General features: G+C 52.3%; 3 long non-coding RNA genes across 3 annotated transcripts in view; 2 read left to right on the plus strand and 1 right to left on the minus strand.

Moving 5' to 3' along the window:
• Positions 1-2,340, plus strand: part of LOC109393309 (uncharacterized) — a 13,119-nt gene extending 10,779 nt beyond the window's left edge. Inside the window, exon 3 of the long non-coding RNA XR_002126232.1 lies at positions 1,065-2,340. This is a non-coding gene — a long non-coding RNA (uncharacterized LOC109393309). The remainder of the gene's footprint in view (positions 1-1,064) is intronic.
• The window catches only part of LOC109393308 (uncharacterized), a 46,939-nt gene extending 36,523 nt beyond the window's left edge, over positions 1-10,416 (minus strand). Inside the window, exon 1 of the long non-coding RNA XR_002126230.1 lies at positions 10,049-10,416. This is a non-coding gene — a long non-coding RNA (uncharacterized LOC109393308). The remainder of the gene's footprint in view (positions 1-10,048) is intronic.
• A 79-nt stretch (positions 10,417-10,495) lies between these two features.
• Positions 10,496-18,017, plus strand: LOC109393307 (uncharacterized). The gene is made up of 2 exons (XR_002126227.1): positions 10,496-10,759; positions 17,672-18,017. It is a non-coding gene; the product is annotated as an uncharacterized LOC109393307 (long non-coding RNA).
• Positions 18,018-20,580: the final 2,563 nt, after the last annotated feature.

Genomic DNA, 20,580 nt, shown 5'->3' on the forward strand with positions numbered 1-20,580 from the left:
TCTCAATACCTGCTGGCCCCAGTGGATACCCAATAAAGATGAAAATAACGAAGGAAGGATGCAAGTGGAAGAGAAAGGGAAGGGCTCCAGGGCTCACAATCCTTATCTGGAAAACGGGATAAGTGCCCCCCTGTCGATGTTAGTGCAAAAGTAAGACAACATATGCAAAGTACAGTGCCAGGGACATAGCAGACTCTTTATAAATATTTGTGGATGAAATTAAGCATGCAGGAGGGAGTGAATGGTGTTCACAGGAAGACTAAATTGGAGCGGAGGGAAACTAGGGGCAGAAAGGAGGAACACAACTTTTTAATGAGCCCCAATCATGTACCAGGCACTGTCTTAGGCCTCAGGTATACTCAATGGTGGAAAAACCCCAGACATATTGCTGAACTCATGAACTTACAATCTAGAGGGGAGACAGATCACCCTTAACCCCAGTGTGGGATGGAGGCAAAGCCATTCTAAGACTGTATTTATTTCCTACGGCCTTTAGGAGCAAGGCCAATTCCCTTAGCTTGGCATTTGTATCGTCAGGATAGGTAGGCTGTGCTGCAGTAACAAAAAGGCCCCCGAATTTCAGTGGCTTACAGAAGTTTCTTTGTCACTCAGGCAAATTTGCGAGTGGCCTGGACACCGCAGGTGTGATTTCACCTGTGTTGATCCTGTGTTTTAGGTTGCTCTGTTCCGCATCTCCATATACCATTGCCCATTTTTCTTCCGCTTGAGTGGTGAGGTTGAATCCCCATATCTACTTCCGAGCCCTCCCTGGGCCACCTCTGAGCCATTGCAAAAATACTCTTCCCTCTGTGGAAAAGACACTGCCACCCACTTCCACCCTTGTCCTGCTGCCAGGTGCTGAGGGAGCTGTGATTCTGATGCAACGGGCCAAACTGTGCTGTGGGGTTCAGAAAGAGAGTAGAGAAGCAAGGTGCTCACCAAGTTCCCCTCAGGCCCCACCCTCGACCTGAAAACTGGGAAGCATAATTCTTACTGCATCAGGTGGGAAGAAGGATGCCATGTTTTGCCTTTGGGAAGAGTAATAACTCCTCTCCCCCAAACAGCTGGATTCTTCACCTCTTCCTGGAGACAGTTCCAACCCAGGCAGCTATAGGCCAGACTGGTGAAGCAGAAAGAAGGGAGAAATTGGTCTTGAGGTTAGAAGCCCTCAGCCCCTGGCCACTACCTATCAGCAGAAAAGGAAGCCAGCCATGGAGTTCAACATAGAGAAGAAAGAAGAAATGAAATCAGCTCATCTCCCTAGTTCCCCCTAGGCCACTGCAATGCATCAGAGGATGAATCAGCTGGTTCTCTCCATTTCTTTTCCTCTTGGTGGTAGTGGTAGAAATGGGAGTGAGTAAGCCCTGTGGTACCCAGTGTGGTCACGGTTAAGGTCACAGCACACGGGCTGCAGTCCCCTCCCCTGTGTGGATGCGATCCACGTCCTCTAACACCTACCTTCTAACACCTAACACTCCCAACATTCCCCTCCTGGATTTGCCTCCCTCTTCCAAGTCCAAGTCTAAGCACAGTCAGGCTCAACCCCCATCCTGGCCTGGCCATGCCAGCCCCTAACCAGAGCATAAGACACATTTGTAACCACATCTTGCAATGTGATTCACTCTGTCTGTGGAAAGACTGATGCAATTGTGGGTGAGGAGTCATTTCTGCTGATGAGGAAACCGCAGCAACCCAGTGGGGGTGAGAGGGCACTCCATCAAGGCCATCGGGACCCACCCTGAGGAAGGGCACAACCCAGGGCCCTCGGGCTTCCTGGAGTAGCCCAGCCACACCATGCTGGGGCCAGAGAACAGAACCCAGTACACGGCTATCCACTTACAGAGGTGCAGCCGGGCTACTGGCCAGCAATTCCAGGGACAACCAGGATAATCCACCATTATCCCTGCACAGTACAGAGCAGCGTGTGTGACGTTCTTGGAGAAGGTCAGGTAACCATGAGCAGCAAAAGCCTTCTCTAGGTGCTGAGTTCAAAGACTGGAGCCACCTTGCTGCTCACTGACACTGCACTGAAAGCATCCTTGTCTGCCTCTAGAATAAGCTCCCGCGGCCAGAGCAGGTGCCCAGGAAAGACTCTGAACTGGATCTGAAATCCCAGGGGCCCAACAGCCTCCAGGCTGTGACCTGTCCCTTCGGGCACACCTGCCTTGGGGACCGGACCCACTGCCCATTTCCAAGGGCACAGATGCCACAGAGCCCCGATCAGCTTCCTGCTCGGTGAGCCCTGAGCTCGTCCTCCTGGCTATGAGGGATCAGGCCAGCGAACTCCCCTCTCGGGGCCACAGCAGCCCTCCCTCCTTGGAGCCCTGTGCCCGCTTCCAGGGCTGGACAAGGGATCATGTGGTGGCCTTGCACTAGGCTCTTTTCCTGTGTCTGTATCATGTCTCTGCCTCAGTGTAAGCCATTCCAGGCAGGGGCTGGTCTGGTCTAGAGATGTCAGCCCTGCCCAATAGCCACACTACAACTCACCAGATGTTGACACACCCCCCGCAGAGGAGGCATTATTACCCCATCCTGCCAAGGAAGAAACCAAGGTTCAGGAGGCGACACAACCCACACCTAGCAGAAGGCAGACTTGGAACTGGGACCCAAGCTCGCTTCAAACTCGCTGCCCAGCATTCGCTCCAGAACCCAGCCACTTCGCCCAGCTTCCTCCATGGGGTCCCTGATGAGGGCCAAAGAGATAAGGAGCCCTCCAGGAGGCGCCAAGCAGAGAGTAAATACAAGAGAGAAGAACGACTGACCTTCCAGAGCTGTGCGTCACAGATCCAGGGCCGCAGGAGCCACGTAAAACTTGTCTCAGGCCCCATCCTCACTGCCCCTCTGAGCACCATCAAGACAGAGGTTAGCCTTCCATGTGCAAGCCTGACCCCCAGTGACCATAACCTTGAACTGCATGGCCGACCAGGCGGACCCAAGAGGTCAAGGGGTTTAGTTAGCGCTTAGGGCAGAGCTCCAAACAGGGCCAACTTCTGACCGCACCACCCAGCCCTCTAGTCCAGGTGGCCCTGGAACCCCAGGAACAAGGCCTTAATAACGAAACCCTCACATGGCTAGCTCTCAGGGTGTGCTCATGAGTCACGAATCCCACAGCCACCTGGGAGGCAGTCTTAGCCCCTTTCTACAGATGAATAAACTGAGGCCAGAGCAATGAAAGAGACTCCCCAAGTCCAGTCAGGGAATCAGTGACAGATCCTACACCTGAACCTAGATTTTCTGATTTAAAAGGCCATCCCCCACCCCCTTATTTTCCTAAAATCTCCTCCCTTTGGGTCACAAAAGTCAGGAAAGTCATGGAGGAACATGGTCTCTAGGATGTCCTACTTAGATGGATTTATTTAAAATTTAAAAATTTATTTATCTAGAATAAATGTACTTAAATAAATTTACTTCAAAGAAAAGATCTACAAAATAACTTTCCACTTTCTCCCAATAGCCCGTTAATGATGGACAGTTGATCTGATAAACATCAGGTCTAGAGGGGACGGACAGATTTAGTAAACAAAAATACAGGATATGCAGTTACATTTGAATTTTAGATAAACAGGGAATTCACCACCTGGGACATACTTATACTGAAAAAGTATTTGTTGTTTATCTGAAATTTAAGTTTAACAGAGTGTCCTGTGTTTTATCTGGCAATTCTAGGCTAGGTGCCATTTGGGGATGGGAGAGAATGACAGCTAGTTTAGGGGGTTCCAGGAACAGCCGGGAGGCCTGTTAACTAGTTACAACGGGATGAAAGGGGGAGATGACCCCTGGCAGGATACCCAGGCAGGAAGATGGGAGGCACTGCGACCTTCGAGTCGGGGCTGGGGGTGGAGGGCGGAGTGACGTGGCACAGTGTTTCTTTTCTTAAAGATTATTCTGACAAGCAGGTGGAAAGTAAGCTGGAGCGGGAAATACTTGGCTAGGGAGGGCTGGCAGGGATGCAAGTGGGTGAGCATGGCAGCTCGCACGGGCACCTTGACAGAGCTGGTGAAGTGGTGAATTCTGATATGCCCTGAAGCTGGGGCGGCCTGGACTTCACCTTCAAACTCTGCTCCCCTTGAGTCTTGTGTCTTCTCACCTTAATTCTTCTCCATCCTGCCCCCTCCAACTCACCCCTGGGTGTCCCCTCCCAGTTCTGATCTCCCCTCTCTTTTCCTCCTCCCCCTGTGTCCTTTGCATCCCACTGTCATCTGATTGGTTGTCCCTGCTCCTCTTCGGCAGACAGGTCAACAAAGTGAAGAGGAAGGGAAGTCACTCTGTTTTTTCTTTCCCCACCTCAAGGCCTCCATGCCCCCAGAGGACCTAGCCAGTGGCCATTGCCTCACCCTTATGCACAGAACCAAGAACCAGGGCAGGAAAGGCCTCCTGCCAGCCCTCCCCTGGAAGCAGGAGGTCCAGGCCCCACAGGAGGCTGTTGCTCACCCCTCCTGCCTCAGGTAGGACTAAGGTACAGCCATGCAGCACCCTGGGTCCTCCGGACACAGTACCTCCCAACCCGCTGCTGGGAAATGCTGCCTGATATCCACCCCCAGTTACCCTGCTACATTTTATACTAATTTCCCCTGAGCTGAATCTCAGGAGGAGATGGAAACAGCTGATCTTCCCGCTCTAGGTTAATGGTTTTCAAATGTTATTCCCAAATTAAACCACTGTTGCCGGGAGGGCGGGGGAAGGAGGGACCCTGGGACAACTGTCCCCCACTTTAACCACACGAGTTCCACTTATCTATGTTTTATAAACAGGGACTCCTTGTAAAATTCTTTTTTTTTTTAAAGGGCTCCACTGGTGAAAATATTTCCCTGTATCCATTTGAAACCCATGGATGGGTCTGCGTGATGATGCTTTGTATAAAGACTTCCTGAGTCCAGCTTTCCCAATGCCATATCATCTGACCCTTGCTCCCAGAGCTTTAATTTCCCTCCTGTCATTCCCTCCGAGACTTTAAATCCTGGCACAGACTGACCCTCTCTCTAAAGGTCTCTTCACCAGAATCCCCACAGCAGTTCCCTAACTCCACATGGGCGTGGGTTACATGGCCCATTTCACAGATGAGGTCACTGAGGCCCAGAGGCAGCAAGATCTTAGCTGGATACTGGAGTCTGACTTTGGGTGCTGGTCCTAAGTGGGCTCCCACTGTGTCCGCAACCCAAGTTGTCTGCCAGGATCCCCATCCGGGACATGAGAGCTCCAAGTTTTGAGGTGGCCCAATTCCTGCTGGAAGAGTTTGCCTCAAAACTGGGAGCTCCCTGGGGGCCATGCTCTGATCAGAGTGGCCCAGACTGCCCTGTGGGGAGAAGAATGAGGTTTCTGGGGTCTTAGCCCTGGAGACCAATCCCTGGGTGGCCTCCTCTCTGTAAGCTCCCAGGGGCCCACCGCCTGTCATCTGTCACATGGCAGAAGAGAAGTGTCTGCTCAGCTACTGTGAGAGGGATATTCAGTCAACACTGTCACTCACCCACACTCATGCTAAGAGGAGAATCTAAGCCCTGCAGTCTACTGAGATCCCATGCAGCTGTCTTGTGTTCCCACCATCAGGGATCCTAGAAACTTCCTGTCCAGGGGCCTTCACCCTTCGCTGGGCATCAGCACAAAGAACACTCAGATGGCACCCACAGAGGTTCAGTTGACCTGGAGTGAGGCCTGGGCTCCTGGATGGTTTGAACGGTGATTTTCCAGATATCCAGGGCTGACAGCCACCACCTGGTCCAACCTCCCCCTTTCACAGGGGAGGAAACTGAGGCCCAGAAGAAGGAGCTGGTGGCACATTAGGACTAGGACCCAGGACCACTGGTCTGGAGCCAGGGGTCTTTGTACCCCCAAACCAGTGTGCCCCACAATAGTCAGCCAGAGGTTGTAGAAGGTGCAAAGCGGGGGGTGGGAAACGTTCACCATGGTTTGTGCCATGGGAAGGAAATTTTGGCCTTCTCTCCTGGCTTTGAGCTCAGCCTTCCTTCTGGATTCTTCTCTGTGAGTCAGACAGCGGGAAGGTGACCCTGCAGGCAAACACAGCTGCTTCAGCCTCAGCTTGCAGTTTTGAGCACCGACTGTATGCAGACGCTCTTGATAACTGCTTCCCTGGCATTATCTCGGCTAGAAGATTTATTGTTTCCGGCCAGAACTGCTCCACTTCCCCCAAAAAAGAATGCAAACTGGTGTCCATCAACGGATGAATAGATCAAGTGTGGTTTATATACAATGGGATATTATATTCATCCATAAAAAGGACATCCTGCCATTTGCAACAACACAGATGGACCTTAAGGGCATTATCCTAAGTAAGGTAAGTCAGACAGAGCAAGATAAATACGGTATGATCTCGCTTATAGGTGGAATCTAAAAACATCAAACCATCAAACTCATAGAAACAGAGAGCAGATTGAGGGTTACCAGGAGCTGGTAGAGGAGGGGGTAAATGGAGAGAGTTTGTCGAGGAGTACAAACTTTCAGTTATAAAATGAGTAAGCCCTGGGGATCTAATGTACTTCATGGTGATGATAGCTAACAGTACCGTATTACACTGAAAGTTGCCAAGAGATCTTATATGTTCTCACCATAACAACAACTAAATGGTAACTATGTGAAGTGAAGAATGTGTGTGTGTGTGTATGTGTGTGTATCAAATCATCTCATTGCACACTTTAAACTTCACAATGTTATATGTCAATTATATCTCAGTAAAGCTGGAAAGGAGGATGCAAGCTGGTCTTCACCCTAATTTAGTAGCCATGTCCTGCTTAACAAAATCCAAAACGTCTTGCTTAGAATTTCTGTCTGACAGCCAAAGAGCTTCCACCCTTGTTCACAGCAGGCAACTCCTGCTCTGATTCCACACCTGGACAGAGCGTGGGAAGACGCGGAGCACCGAGCCGAGAGTCAGGACACCTAAGTTCTAGTCCCAGCTCTGCCATCAAGTACCTATGGGGTCAGTCATTTCCCTTCTCTGAACTTCAGTTTCATCATCTATTAAATTGGAGGGTTGAACTCCACCAGGAATAGTCAAATTTGTTTTGTGCAGGACAACACTTTCTTCCCATAAAACTGCATGCGGAACACACCGGTGACCGTGGGCTTGGGAGAAGCGGCAGCCAGGCTCTCAGAGCTGGGCACACACAGCCCTTCCACCCCACTCGCTCCCCGAGGAAGCTCCCTAGGACTCCCCACAGCTTCATTCTTTATGTCACTAAGGTCCCCTTTGGTTCTGTCACCCTAGGACTTGATGGGGAGTGTGGGGGGAGAGATAAGTATGGTGGTGGTTAGGTAAGAGATGCCTTAGAAAGCGACAAAATATCTGGGCAGCAGAGTCCAGCGTCCTACTTCCCAGAACCATGGAGGAAAGGAATCTCTTATCCATTTGGCCTGACTAGTGGCTAAGGAGGCAGCATGGAAAGTAGGCCTTCGTGCAGGCCAGTGGCACCAGGTAAGGGGTGCGGGTATCAGGGGCAGGTGAGACACATTCAAAAGATTTCCCCTTCTCTGCAGTGTGTGGGCCCGGGCACCCCTGGCCTGTTTCCCAGTCTGTGACCTGGGCACATCAGGGCTGTCGGAGGGTTACAGAAACCCTGCTGAGGGTGCAGAGCAGGGCCGGTACATCTCTAGCAGCTACCACTTGTTGGCTGTGGTTTTCCCTGTTGTTATTTTGTTCCCTTGTGGTTTAGTATGCGCCTTTGATTGTGTGGGGGCAGGGAGAGTCATCTAATTCTTAGAGCTGTGGAAACCTCATCGTAGAGATAAAGAAAGAAAGTGAGGCCCCGAGAAAAAAAAGGCCTTGCCCAGGTTCACGCGGTGAGTCAGAACCAAGCTGAGGCTAGGACCAAGGACTCCAGACTCGGGGAGCTGTCCCCCGGGCGGAGCTCACAGCTGCCGGTTCCCGCTGCTCAGCACAGCGCTGGCCTTTGCGAACTCGCCCGCCCACAGGTCCTCCACCCACCCACTGGTGGTGAAACCACTGACCCGTGGGCGGCCTCGGGCTCCTGCAGCCCAATTTGGCCTCCTCCTCAGAGCACACCCTCCCTTCCCTGCCAGGCCAGAGCTGTAATTATTGCACTAACTGGCCCCTGGGGAAGGAGGGGGCCTGGTCTTCATCCACATGAGTCAGGTTTCCAGAGCAAAAACCTCAGGCAGAGCCACATTGCACTGTCTCAGCCTCGTCACCACTTCCCACAAACCACTTCCTGCCCTGTTCCTGGCACCGCTGGCCTGAGGCTCGTGGCAGCTGCCGGGCCCTGGTCTCTGCTGCTCCGCCAGCCCCAGCCCACCCCCAGCCCACTGCAAACCCACCTCCCACCCTCAGGCAGAGGTGGGAATCTGCCCGTCCCAGGGGAGGGGCCGTGGGCTGGGTCACCGAGGCAGTGGAAATGCCACCAGGGAAATCCAGCCCTGGCCTTTCATCAGTCCTCAGTCACTGTCTGTAATTTGATTGTCCAAGTGTCATCCACATCTGCCCACAGCAGATGGAAGATGGAGAGGCCAGGCTGGCAGCCCCCTGCCCATCCACCCAGAGGTAGGCCCAGCTACGCCCATCTGTCCACAGGAGACTGCAGGAAGAATGGAAAGAGCACAAGCTTTGCAGTCAGATCTGAGTTTGAACTCCAGCTTCATCACTGCCTTGCTCTGACTTCATCAGGTGGCTTTACCTTTCTTAGCCTAAGTTTTTCCACCTGTAAAATGGAGAGCATATGTCACCTCTTCCAGATGCATTTAGAGGAATAACTGAGCTAATACACATGGAAGCCTACACAATGCCCGATACATAGTAGATGCTCAATAAATATCCGTGTTCTTCTTCCTCCACACAGTGATGACAGTGGTTCTGATGTGACGACAGGCAGCACAGTGACAGAAAGAGCCCTTCAGTGGGAGTTAAGAGACTGAATTCAATCCCAGTGCTGCCTCCAACTTGCTGTGTGGCTTTAGATGAGCTGGATAACCTCTCTGGTCCTCAGTTTCCTCATGCATAAATGTGGAGATGGTTTCAGATGGTGTCCAAGATCTCCCCCAGCTCTGACACTCTAGGACAGGGGCCTGGTGCTGACAGTACAGTGACACTGGGACATTGACTGAGACAGTGAGTGGGACGTGGTTATCAACATCATCAAGGCAATAGTGCAGCTTATATGTCACGGTGACACAGCCCAGGGGAGGCAAGTGCCTTCAAATGGTATAGGAGGCAAACTCAGGGACACAAGCACTGAGTGGGAACATCAGGACAGTTGAGCTCAAGCACATCCCTCAACCTGCGCAGCCTTATCTGATACACTCTGGAGTCAGGCCCAGTGGGTACTGAGAGTCCTGAGAAAAATTAATGCCAGTCTCCGCCTTTAGGGAGCTCTGCTGGGGAGGCACAGACTTTACAATCTGTCCCTCGATCTGTAACAATGTTACCAACAGTAACAAGCCATCATGAAGTTTACTCACTGCTCACACAAGGTTGCAAGGTCTGCCTGTGTTAAGCCCTTAAGGAGCATTATCTCATTTAATCCCCTGACAACCCCAATGAGGTCATTACTGCCATTATTTCTATTCTGCAGTTGAGGGATTGAAATGTAGAGATTACATTGTTCCTGGCTCTGGGTAAGCCACAGAATGAGGGTTAGCATGACAGCTCCCAGTAGGGGCCCCCCCATTAGAGCAGAGCTGTGAACAAGGCACTAAGGGGGTGCAGAGAGGACCCTCTTTCTGCCACCAAAGGTGGGATCTTTGAATCAGGTGACAACAATACTAGCTCCCATGTATGGAGTACTTGTGAATGTCACCTACTTCTCAGTCTTTAGGTGAGATCCTTATTTAGTCCTCACTTCCCACCCAGGTCATTATTCTTGTCTCATGAAGGCACAGAATGCTCAAGGCCTTACTCCAAGCAGGGAGAAGGGAGGCCAGGCAGACAAAGCAGCTTAGCCTAGCAAGCTCAGGACAGAAGGGCGGCTGGAGAGGCTGGAGCCTTCGGTTCTGAGAATAGAGGCGAAACAGGTAGGCAGGGTCCGACCCTAATACCCAAACACACACACACACACACCCTGGGAAGAAGGGCCCAGGTCCTCACCTCACACCAGCACTTGGTATTTGAGCGTTGGGGCTCCCCTGTCCCGCAGTTCCCAAGGAGGTGGCTATTAGTCATCCTGTGTGTGACTGATACACTTGGACTCCACGTAAGCAAACAGATAATGGGCCCCTAATCCCCACGCACCCAGAAGGCTGGGGAGAGGCTGGGGTGACAGGCCTGGAATCTGTGCCCTCAGGGAGAGACAGGAAACCTCATTCCACGGTTCTTCCCAAACCAGTAGAGCAAAATGCCAGTGTGATTCATTTTTTTTTTTTTTGGAAGACACAGAATAAATAAGAAAAGAGATTAGGTCTTAGTTTCCCCCAGCTAAAGACAGTTGGAAAAAACAGGGCTGAAAATGCTGAAACCCAGAGTTGGCAAACAGAAAATTAGTGGCAGGTTAATTTCATTGTCTCATTGGGGCGTGGAATCCCGTACAGTAAGTATAGGATTAAAGGGAGATTAATTTCTCATCTCACCAGGCTGGAGTAGGTCACCTGCAGGGGATTCATAGGCGCTCCATGCCTTTAGGGAGCAGGGAGGCCAGTTTCAGTGGAGAAGGAGTGAAGCTTGTCCTGGGGTTAATGTGGTGGGGCAAGATAGGCTGTGGGTTCCCAGGCCCCTGATAGCCAGGAGGGAAGCACTGAGCTTTCAGCAAGCTGGAGCCACAGCAACCTTGGCCCCTCTATGTAGCTTTTCAATCCTGCAAAGGTATGTTCGTTTTTGTTCCATCCTATTCGCAAGCCTTTTCTGTACCCATTCTGTCCTTCCTTCCTTATAACAATTACTCTTCATATAGTGTTGCTAAGTGCCAGCACTTTCCTTAGAATCATTCAGTTAATCCTTGCAACAAGTCTATGAGGAATTCCTAATAGTATCTCCACCTTACGGATGAGAAAACTGGGGAATAAAGAGGTAAGGGAGAGAGCTGGTAAGCAGCAGAACCAGGATTGAACCCCAGGCTGTCTGGAACCCAAGTCTGTGCCCTTCCCTTCTGCCTCTCCACACTCAGGACTTGCTTACATGGAGCGTGTCTGTACTACGTGGAGTTGTCTAGGCTATTCCCGGCCCCTGCTGCCGTGATCTGTCTGGGAATGATCCCCACCCTACCCACATCCCTCACTCACACATGCACCATGAGGCTCTGCCCAGACTGGAAGCATCTCGGGCAAGCTTTGAAATCGTCCCTGGGCTCAATGCAGTGGCCCTGGGCTGCGGCAGCTACAGGTGAGGAGTGAGCCAGCTCCAGCAGAAGGCCCACCCACCACACAGTCAGCGCTGGCCAGGGATGGATGGTGCTATGGGGAGGGTGGGGTAGAACGGTCCAGGGCCAGCCAAACCTCAAACGGCCGGCTGCTCCAGCTGCCTCCAAGGCCCGTGGTTAGGACACAGACTCAGGGAAGGCTAGCTTAAGAGAAGGAAAGGTTATGGCTTGCCAACTCACTGCAGCCCAAACCACAGTGTGGCGGAAGGCAGGAAAGGCTCAATAAGCCTCCCAGCGGGGAGCAGGGATGTGTGAGTGGGTTCTGGAAGGACCAGTTATCTAGTCCTCTCTCCAGGATGGCAAATAGCCTAAAACTTCAAGGTCAATGCCAATCAGTTTGTAGTGGCTGCCTACAGAATTCAACCGTGATGCCAAGTCCCTTCCTGGCTCAGCAAAGAAGACATCTGTGATCGTTTAGTAATGTCTGTGAGGGAATACGCATCAGAAAAAGGCAGCATGATTGCAGCTGTGTAGCCACCCTGGTTAACTCCATACTATATAGCATTTAGTACCCTCCCCGATAGGGCCACAGCTTCATCTCCCACGCCTCTCCCGTCCTTTTCACCTCCAATTCTTTAAGGCCCAGTCACTCCCAAGGGGTCAAGGTTCTCTGACCACATCCTTGAAGATAATATATTATCACATGCTTCAGGCAGCCTTTGTGTATCGTGTTCCCACCGCCTCCAAAGACCTCCATCCTTGTCTGCCTGATGAACTCATTTTCATCCTTCAAAATTCTGTCCTGGCCTCACGGCCCCTGATCCTACCCTGACAGAGTTAATCTTTTTGTACATTATAATCAACACAGCTCATGCAGCTGCATGATTCCCAGGCCCGGCCTGGGGCCAAATTCATTACATGCATCATCCTCATAACTCTTTAGAACGCTCTGCATTATGTTCTAAAATGATCCCGTTTTACAGGTAAGGACCTGACACTGAGCGATGTTAGGAACTTACCCCGAGTCCCTCAGCTGGGCTGTGATGAAACTGCCATCTGAACCTGCCTTGTCTAATTCCAGAGCCCAGAGTTTAGTCATTGTGCTATGATCTCTCACTATACCACACCAAGGTGTCATTTCTTATTTACACGTCCATCTCCCTTTCTAAACAATCATGTCTTAGATGCAGAAACCATCTCTCTCTCATAGCTTCGGCAGCTAGCCTGGGGCCCGGCACACAGGAGGCACTTGATGTGTGTTGGTTCAACTGGGTGTGATGGAGGGGTGCAGAGCTTGCTTGTCCTGTTCCCTTGCCTCCCATCTGTCCCGATCTTCCTCCCGGGAGTGCTGCCAGCCCTGCCTGTCTGATCTGGGCAGTGGGTGTTTGCAAGTGCCTAATGGGGCTATCTTGGGCTGGGCAGGGGCATCCATTTTTTCTATGTGGGTGTTTTATCTCCCCAGAGAGATATTACACTCACAGTGAGAGGGACAAAGTATGCATCTTCTCTTTTCTTTTACTTTATTTTCTTCCTTGCTTTTGCTTCTTACTTATTGAATGCTTCCATTGTATTAGGCATGGGCTAGGTCCAGAGGAAACACGTCCCCCTCTGAATGCACTGTTATCAAAGTGGGCTCTGAGGACAGTCCAGTGGTTTAAAACACATATTCTCTGACTCCCCCTAATCCTCCAGGCTCTGGTTCTGCAGGATCTGGTCAAGCTCTGGACTGTCTGGCTTCAACAAGACCTTTCTGATGCAAAGCCAACAGCCACCATGCTGTAGAAATTCTCAGGTTGGCATCTCAGCCATCAGCTAGCTCAGGGACTAACTGAAGGTCTGGTGGTATGGAGAAGGAGCTGCCCTGGGTGTTCTGGGCCTCACACTGACCACAGGTGGATGGGGAAGCCAAGCAGAGCCTCCAGGCCGGGCAAGGGGATGTGAGCACAGACATGCTATGGTCTGAAATGCAGCCTCAAAATCTGCCCAGAGAACCCTGACCTGACCTCAGAGGAGTCAGCACCATGAGCCCCTGGTGTGGTCTTGTCCCCAGGAGCTCCCAGTGGTGGCTGCTTTTGCCCACCCAGAGTTTTGTTGACTCAACACTTGGCTTTTCTATGCTTCTTACTGAGAGACGATGCTAATGGGTCTTCCAATGAGCAAGCAGAGCCGGCACTACTAGCCATGCCCAGAACTTGACGGAGCGGTAGAAATAACTCAGGCTTTGGAACTAGATAGACGGGGGTTCCCCTCCAGGATCTTGCCACTAGCTGTGTGCCTCCCAGGGCCTCGCTTCCCTCACAGGTAAGATGGAAGTGACTGCACCTGTGCCTCACAAGGCTGTGGAGAGAAATCAACAATAATGCAACTCTAGAGGGCCTGGGACCGCTCCTTTCCTGCCCCTCCACGCCTACATTCCACCTCTTGTCCTGTGACTTTCCCAATGCTGCCATTCACCTTCCTGAATGGCCTCTTCCTTGATTAGGCCAACCTGCCACTGCCAGGCCCTGGTTAGAGCAGAGGTTTCTTGTCTACACTGCTGGATGGCTCCTACTAATTTCCTCAAGCCTGGAATGTGTCTTTTCAAAGTTGTGGGAAGCACAGGAGATGATTCCCCAAGAGGTCCTGAGCTGCTTAGGCAGGCACTGGGCTCCCCTCTGCCGCCTGGTCCCATGCCCAGGGACAGCCCTCCCGACAGGCCTCAGGAGAAGGGTGTCCTCTTTGTAAGGGAAGCACAGAGCCTTCATGCCAGGGAGCTCGCCACAGCAACTGGCCCCTGGGATGTGGAGGCACCTTCCACTGCTGACTCCTGCACATCTGAGATCCCGTCGCTCCATCAGCATGGCAGGCTGGCCCCTTCCTTCCACAGGGGCATAGCAGACAATACAGCACCTGCCGCTCTGGAAAGGAATTGCAGAGGGGAGCTAACAGGTTATGAGTGCCCCCCGCAGGCCAGGCACCGGGCTAACGCTATTTAAGACATCACTGTCTCAGTAATCCTCGAGCAGGTCCTAAGAGAGACATGCTGACACTAGCCTCATTGTACAAACGAGGACACTGAGGCATAGAGAACGTAAGTTACTTTAACCTGGCATGTGATAAGTTAGCAAACATCCAAGACCCCAAATCCTCAGGTTTGATTCCAAAACCCTAACTCCTTCTTCCCCCGAAGCACAAACCAAGGGACGCACTTCTTAGGGGCTAGAATCTCATTTCCAGCTTCTCCCTAGGTAACCTCCATCCCACCCACCCCTGAGTAGGTGCACACCCAGATCCAGCTGAGGAAAGTGGTCTGAGTCCCCAAGCTAGAAGGCCAGGAGTCAGTGTGTTTCAAATGTGGCCCTGTCACCCAGAGGCTGTCAGCAGCCGCCGCTCCTGTAAGAAGCCACATAACAGTACTCACAGCCTAGGCCTTAGTGGCACATGGACTCAGATTTGAATTCCAGGTCTGCCACTCTCTAGCTGTGTGACTTTAGGTAAGTTACTTTACCTCTCTGAACATCAGTCCTTACCCTCCCCCGTGGAATTGAGAAAAGAATCCTTAGTTCACAAGGTTGTTGTGCAAATTAAATGAAATAAATATATGAAGTGTGTGTGTGGGGGGGGCACCCAGTGCTCAATCAATGGTGGTTATTCACATGAATTCCCCATCAGGCAACACCCCCAAACAGAATGAGTCATTCGCTCAGCAGCTCCCTCGTTTCCTTCCAGCACCCTATCTCTCACCAGGAAGAGAGAGAACTGAATATCTCTGGGCAGGAGAGAGGAAATAACGAGGTAGGCCCCGGCTGCCTCTGCACATGAGTTTAAATTTTCATGAAATGAGAAAATTCACTCTCCCACTTCCAAGCTCCTGGGGTTAATGAGCCCAGCCAGGATGAAAATGTTAGCTGCTACTGTCGGGTGGGCACGTGGGTGGGAAAAGCAGGTGGTCCCTGGTGCCCTCCAGTCCCAGGCCTGCAGGAGGAGAAACTGGTTTTTCTTCCTCGCTGAGGCCAAGGGGTGAGAGGTGAAAATATCTTGGATTTTCTTACAGTGGGGCTCACACCCAAATGCACTTCTAGGCTCCAGGAACCTCCAGGATTTGAAAAGCCAAAGGAGCAGTGCTACCAGGAGATGGGGCAGCACCAACCCCCATCTCAAGGCAGAGGGCCCAAGAGCGTGCCTACAAATGCTTGGAGATTCCCCAGCCGTCAGAGGCACCAGCAACCTGCTTTAAACTCCCTTGTGACCATTCTCTAGGCCAAATGTCTTAACAACATGCATTAGAGAGTCTTGAATCTCACAGACCCTGCCTATGCAGACATGGCTTCTGAGATCAAACAGCCCTTTACAGATGGAGACTTGCCTTGTTTGGGGGCAGCAGACAAATATATAGACACACAATGGCTGCAGCAGCCAAGGACAGCCAGGTGCTCCAGGGCAGGCCCTCTTGGCCAAGCCCCGCCCCCTCACCTGGGCAGGCCCATCAGAGCCATTATGGTAATTAGGAGGGCCTACAGGTGTGGGTGTGGGCAGGGGGAGGAGAAGGAGCGGAGTACCTGCTGGTACTTCTAGAGCTCTAGGTTTCCACCTACAAACAGCCCAGCTGTTTCTAATGGGGTGATTGGGCCTGGCTCTGGAGCCAGACTGCTTTCGGATCCCAGCTCTGCCACTGGCTGTGTGACCTTGAGCAAATCATTTCACCTCTCTGAGCCTCAGTTTCCTTTTCAGGACAATAAAAATACCTCACTAGTTGTCCAATGGATTAAATCATACTGTATGTGCCTGAGATACTGTTTGAGATCAATATCTGGAATCTATTATTATTTATGATAACCCTTCTGATCAAGAGCAAGGGGTCGCACCATCTCTCCACTTCCTCCCCCAGTATCCATAGCTGCTGTCGGTGTACCCTCCAGGGGATTCCTCCCTCGTCCCAGCGGCCATGTCCTAAAGATCCACTTCACCTGGATGCCGCCCACATCCTACATGATCCATCGGCCTCCCATCACCTTCAGAAAGCACATTAAATGTTGTAGACCAAGCCTGATGTGCAGGAGGAAAGTCTGGGGTATCTGTGCAGAGACCAAGGGTGGGTGAGGGGCTTTGTGAGAAGTTACAGCTAAACCGAAGGGACTTGGGTGGTCGGGGAAGAGGGGGCTTTAGACTAGTAGTCAAGACATGCAGGTTCCAGCCCCAGCTCGGCCATCGACCCACTGTGTGACCTTGGGCAAACTCCTGTCCACTCTGGGCCTTGTTCTCCTTTGTATGAAACGAGGGACTGGACCAGAGCTGTGGGTCTCAAGCTACACTGTTTGGGGCCAACTTCATGCCCGTCCGTGGGCCAGGTGGGCAAAGCCGAGATGCTTCAACTTTTCTGTTTTATAGATGGGGATCTAAGGGTATTTTCGCTTGACAAAACCCAGCTTTTGCAAACCACTCAACCAACCATCCTGGGCACCTGCCTACACCTTGGACCAAGTAAGAAGGAGGTTGTCAATGAAGTCGCTGAATGAATGAAGGGAAAGAGATGAGAAGAGTGAGCCCTGAGAGAAGGGCAGGACAAAGGAAAAAGAAGAAATACTGGTGAACAGAGAGCAAAGAGAATTAAAGGAGGGGATATGGACTTCCAGGGCCCCCAGGCACGGTACGCCCATAAACCTCATGAAGGGCGGGCTAACCTGGAGGCCTTGCTCTGCAGCCCCACCATCTTCTGCTCTGACTATTTGATGGCCCTGCAGGAGGAAGAGTGCTTCCTGGGTCTGGAGCAGGGAGCGCTGGAGGCAGAGGCAGCAATGAGCCCCTCTGGGTCCCCGTGCAGGAGCCATGCCTGCACTGGAATCCAGCTGGGCCCTCTGTCCTTGACACCACCACATCCATCCAAGGGCTGCTTGTTTATTCCAATGGAAGCCCACAACATGGGAGCCATGGGGCTCACGATGTTAATAGCCAGAGCTAGACGCCAGGCTGTGTTCCGACAGTGGGCTGGCCTGGCCTCCATCCTACCCGTGCACGTGCCAGACCCTTAGCTTACCACCAAATCCACCCAGCACTGTTCTCTGGGCAGAAGAACCTTCTGTAAAGTTCTCAGTGCTCCACAGAGACAGGTGCTGGTATGTGCCACCTCCACCATCTGGGACATAAGCAGACCCATTTTACAGATGAGGAAAATAAGGTCCAGAGAGAGCAACTTGCCAAAGTCCACATAGCTATGTGACAAAGAAGCAGCGCTTGAGCCCTAGCCTTCTGATTCCAAAACCAATGCTCTTTCCAACAATCAGTCAGGTCATATCAGCCTTTTTGTAACTCATTCACATCACAGGGTAAAACAGGAACAAACCAGAATAAGGAACAAGTTGGGAGGCTTGCAACATCAATTCTCAGTGTCAAGCCCAAGGAGAGAAGAGGCAGTTTACTTGTCACCACTTTCTATCTTTCAGGGTTGGCCACTTACACCCTCAGTTTACAGGTGAGGAAACTGAGGCTCAAGGAGGCTAATAGCTTGCCCCAAGTTTCACGGCAGCAGTCCTGTCAGAGTCCAGAAGATGTGCTCACTCCACTCCTCACATGGTCTTCCAGGGCCTCACGGAGCGTGCCCTCGGCCAAGGAGACACCAGAGGAATGGATCGGGAACTGGTGGAGTTGAGAATAATGTCGCTTCCTGCAGGGAGGCTTCCTGGTTTGCCCAGCCCGGGTCAGGCCTTAGGGATACACTGTCCTTGCACTGTGTGCTTTTCTTTCATGACATGAAATACAGGCCTCATTAAATGTTGGTGGGATTATTCATTTGAAGTCTCTCCCTTTTCAAGAGGGGAATGGGGACCGGGTCTGCTTGGTCCAGAACAGAGCCTGGCACGTGGAGATGCCCATAAACCTTTGCTCAATGAATGAGTGCACAGGTGGACAGACAAACGGCTGTGGAACCAGGCAGTGAAATGGGAGGGCAGAGAGAATAGAGAGAGGGGTACCAATGCAGAAGCCTGAGGGAGAGTGTAAAAGAGAAAGTTTCCACGTGTGTATGTGCGGGTGGGGAGGCAGGAAAGCAGTCACCAACACCTATAGCAGAGCTTACTGGAGAGTGACGAGCCCAGGACCACTGGGAAGAACAATCAGGAAACAGGAGGCACTTTCCACCGTTTCCAACTCATGGCAGCCTTGCTCATGGCCTTGACCCCTGCACCTTAGTGGTTTCTGTTGTAAGCTGAGGGGGTCGGGTTGACCTTGATGACCTTTGAGGACCCTTCTATTTCTGAAACCCCTTGACTTGGCCTAGCCAGCAGCTTTCAGGCCAAAAGCCCCAGCCCTGGAGCCTTGAACTCCTGGCAGAGCTGTCCCTCAAGAGCCCAACATGGCTGTAGAAACCTGCACAATTTCCCCTAAATTACCCCAAACCCACGTGGGGCCGCTGGGCCCAGCTGTGTCTTAAGCACAGTCACAAGGCCTGAGTTTGCTGAGACTCAGCTCTGCGACTTCGGGCAAGTCACTGTGCGCCTCAAGCTCCCATCTGGGACCTCCCACCCCCCACCCGACACACACCCCAAAGTTACTGTGAGCTCAGATAGGATCAGGTTTGTACCAGAACTTAGTGTCAGTGAAGTTCCACCTGCAAAGAGAAGACATTAAGAGGGAAACTTTCTCTCTGAGCTGTCCTCCCCTCCTGGGCCTCCTCCTGCTCCCGTGAATGCCCTGTGTCCTGAGGCTCCTCCTTGTCAATAATCCCAGTGTCAGTGACAGGAGTTTAGATGTTACTTCTTTCCCTGGGGTGGAGGGTAGAATCCTCCGAAAGCCATCTATGGGCTCTTTCATGGGGGACTTTCCTGCCAGCAAGGAGGGAGCTGTCGGGACAAGGAGCCGCCCTCTGGGCCTGCTCCTGAGTGGGACCCTGGGCCCCATTGTCCAGCATGACCTATGGAAGCGCCTCCCCAGACACACGCGGGCTCCTGAGCCTTGGTGGGGCCCGCCCTGAGTGGTAGGAGGGGCAGAGCTAAGGCGCCGGAATGTCCCTCAGGGCACCTCTCACCCGCCCCTCACTACAGACAGGGCCTCAGGTGGGGCCATAAGCTGCCCAGTGTCACCTGGCAAGTCAGTCCTAGGCCCCAAATCTTAACTGCACATGCTGCCTTCCTGAGGCGCTCACAGGCTGCTCCCCAGGTCACCCAGCGTTGTGTGGTGTGCCTGGGCAGAGGTAAGTAGCAGCTGGGTTCATCGCCTGCGGTGTGGGGGCATCTGCGGGGTGGGGGATGCAGATCTTGACCAGGTACTGCCCACGCTGGGGGCCTCCACGAAGAGGGCTCAGATTTGGGGGCCAAATTCAAGTTTGTCTGCTGTCTGCCTGCAAAAGAGTTCCTGGCAAGAGGCAACCCCATCCCTAGCAAAGTGGCAGCCTCTTCACTTTCCAGCTCCCAGTCTCCCCCAAACCCAGAAACAGCTTTCTCATTTGGCCATGGACACCAAAACAGTGACCCCTGCTGGTGGCCAGATGTTTGTGTCACCAGGTTCTGGCATTCAGGCTCAGGGGAGTCTGGACTGCAAGATGGGCAGTGGGCACAGGCCAGAGGTAATTGAATGACCATCTATACCTCACCAAGTTCGCAAAGTCCCGGAGGGAGACCCCCCCCCCCGTTTTCAGGCTTCTGGGGCGTTCCTGCAGTCCCCTAGACCTGCCGTCTCCAGAGCACTTTCATCTGCTCAAACCAGGCCTTCTGACGCCAACGGGAGTTCTCCCCTCACTATTCCGTTCTGCTGCTTGCGCAGATGGCACGAAGCTGAGTAATTCTGAAAGGCAGAGCCTGCCCGGGGCCATCATGAGTAATTTGGGCACTCGCTCTACTTCTAGCAAAATCCCCTTCCCTTGGGGATGTTACTAGGCAAAGCAATGCGATTCAAGTAATTCACACTCAAGTGTGGCTGACTAACAGCGCTGTTGTGGGGGGTGAAGGAAGGTGGGGAGGATTACTTTTCAGGCATCTTGCTAACCCCCAATAGAGGGGGGAGTCTCAGCCAGTGGAGCAAGCCACGGAACCAGACCCAAAGGAAGAGAAGGGCCAGGGGAGTTCCCTGACCTCGCTGCCTGGGAAAGGGCCTCGACATCCATTATGTATTTAGGGGGTTCATCATGGAAGCATAGCCCCTCGGGGTCAGATGGACCCTACAGGCCAGGTGGACCCTTGGGGTATAGAAATGCGTGCAGACTAACATGCACATTGATATTTGTCACTTTGCAGTCAAGCCCCTAAGGGACATTCATGGAACAGAGCTATGCTGGTGGCTGAGCCCAGAGTGTCATCCGGCTATCTCCTACTGGCGATGCCCAAAGGGGCCTCGGAGGAGCTCCAGAGAGTATGGGGGG

Source organism: Hipposideros armiger, unplaced genomic scaffold, assembly GCF_001890085.2.
Source record: "Hipposideros armiger isolate ML-2016 unplaced genomic scaffold, ASM189008v1 scaffold_373, whole genome shotgun sequence".
In the NCBI taxonomy this organism is placed as follows: Eukaryota; Metazoa; Chordata; class Mammalia; order Chiroptera; family Hipposideridae; genus Hipposideros; species Hipposideros armiger.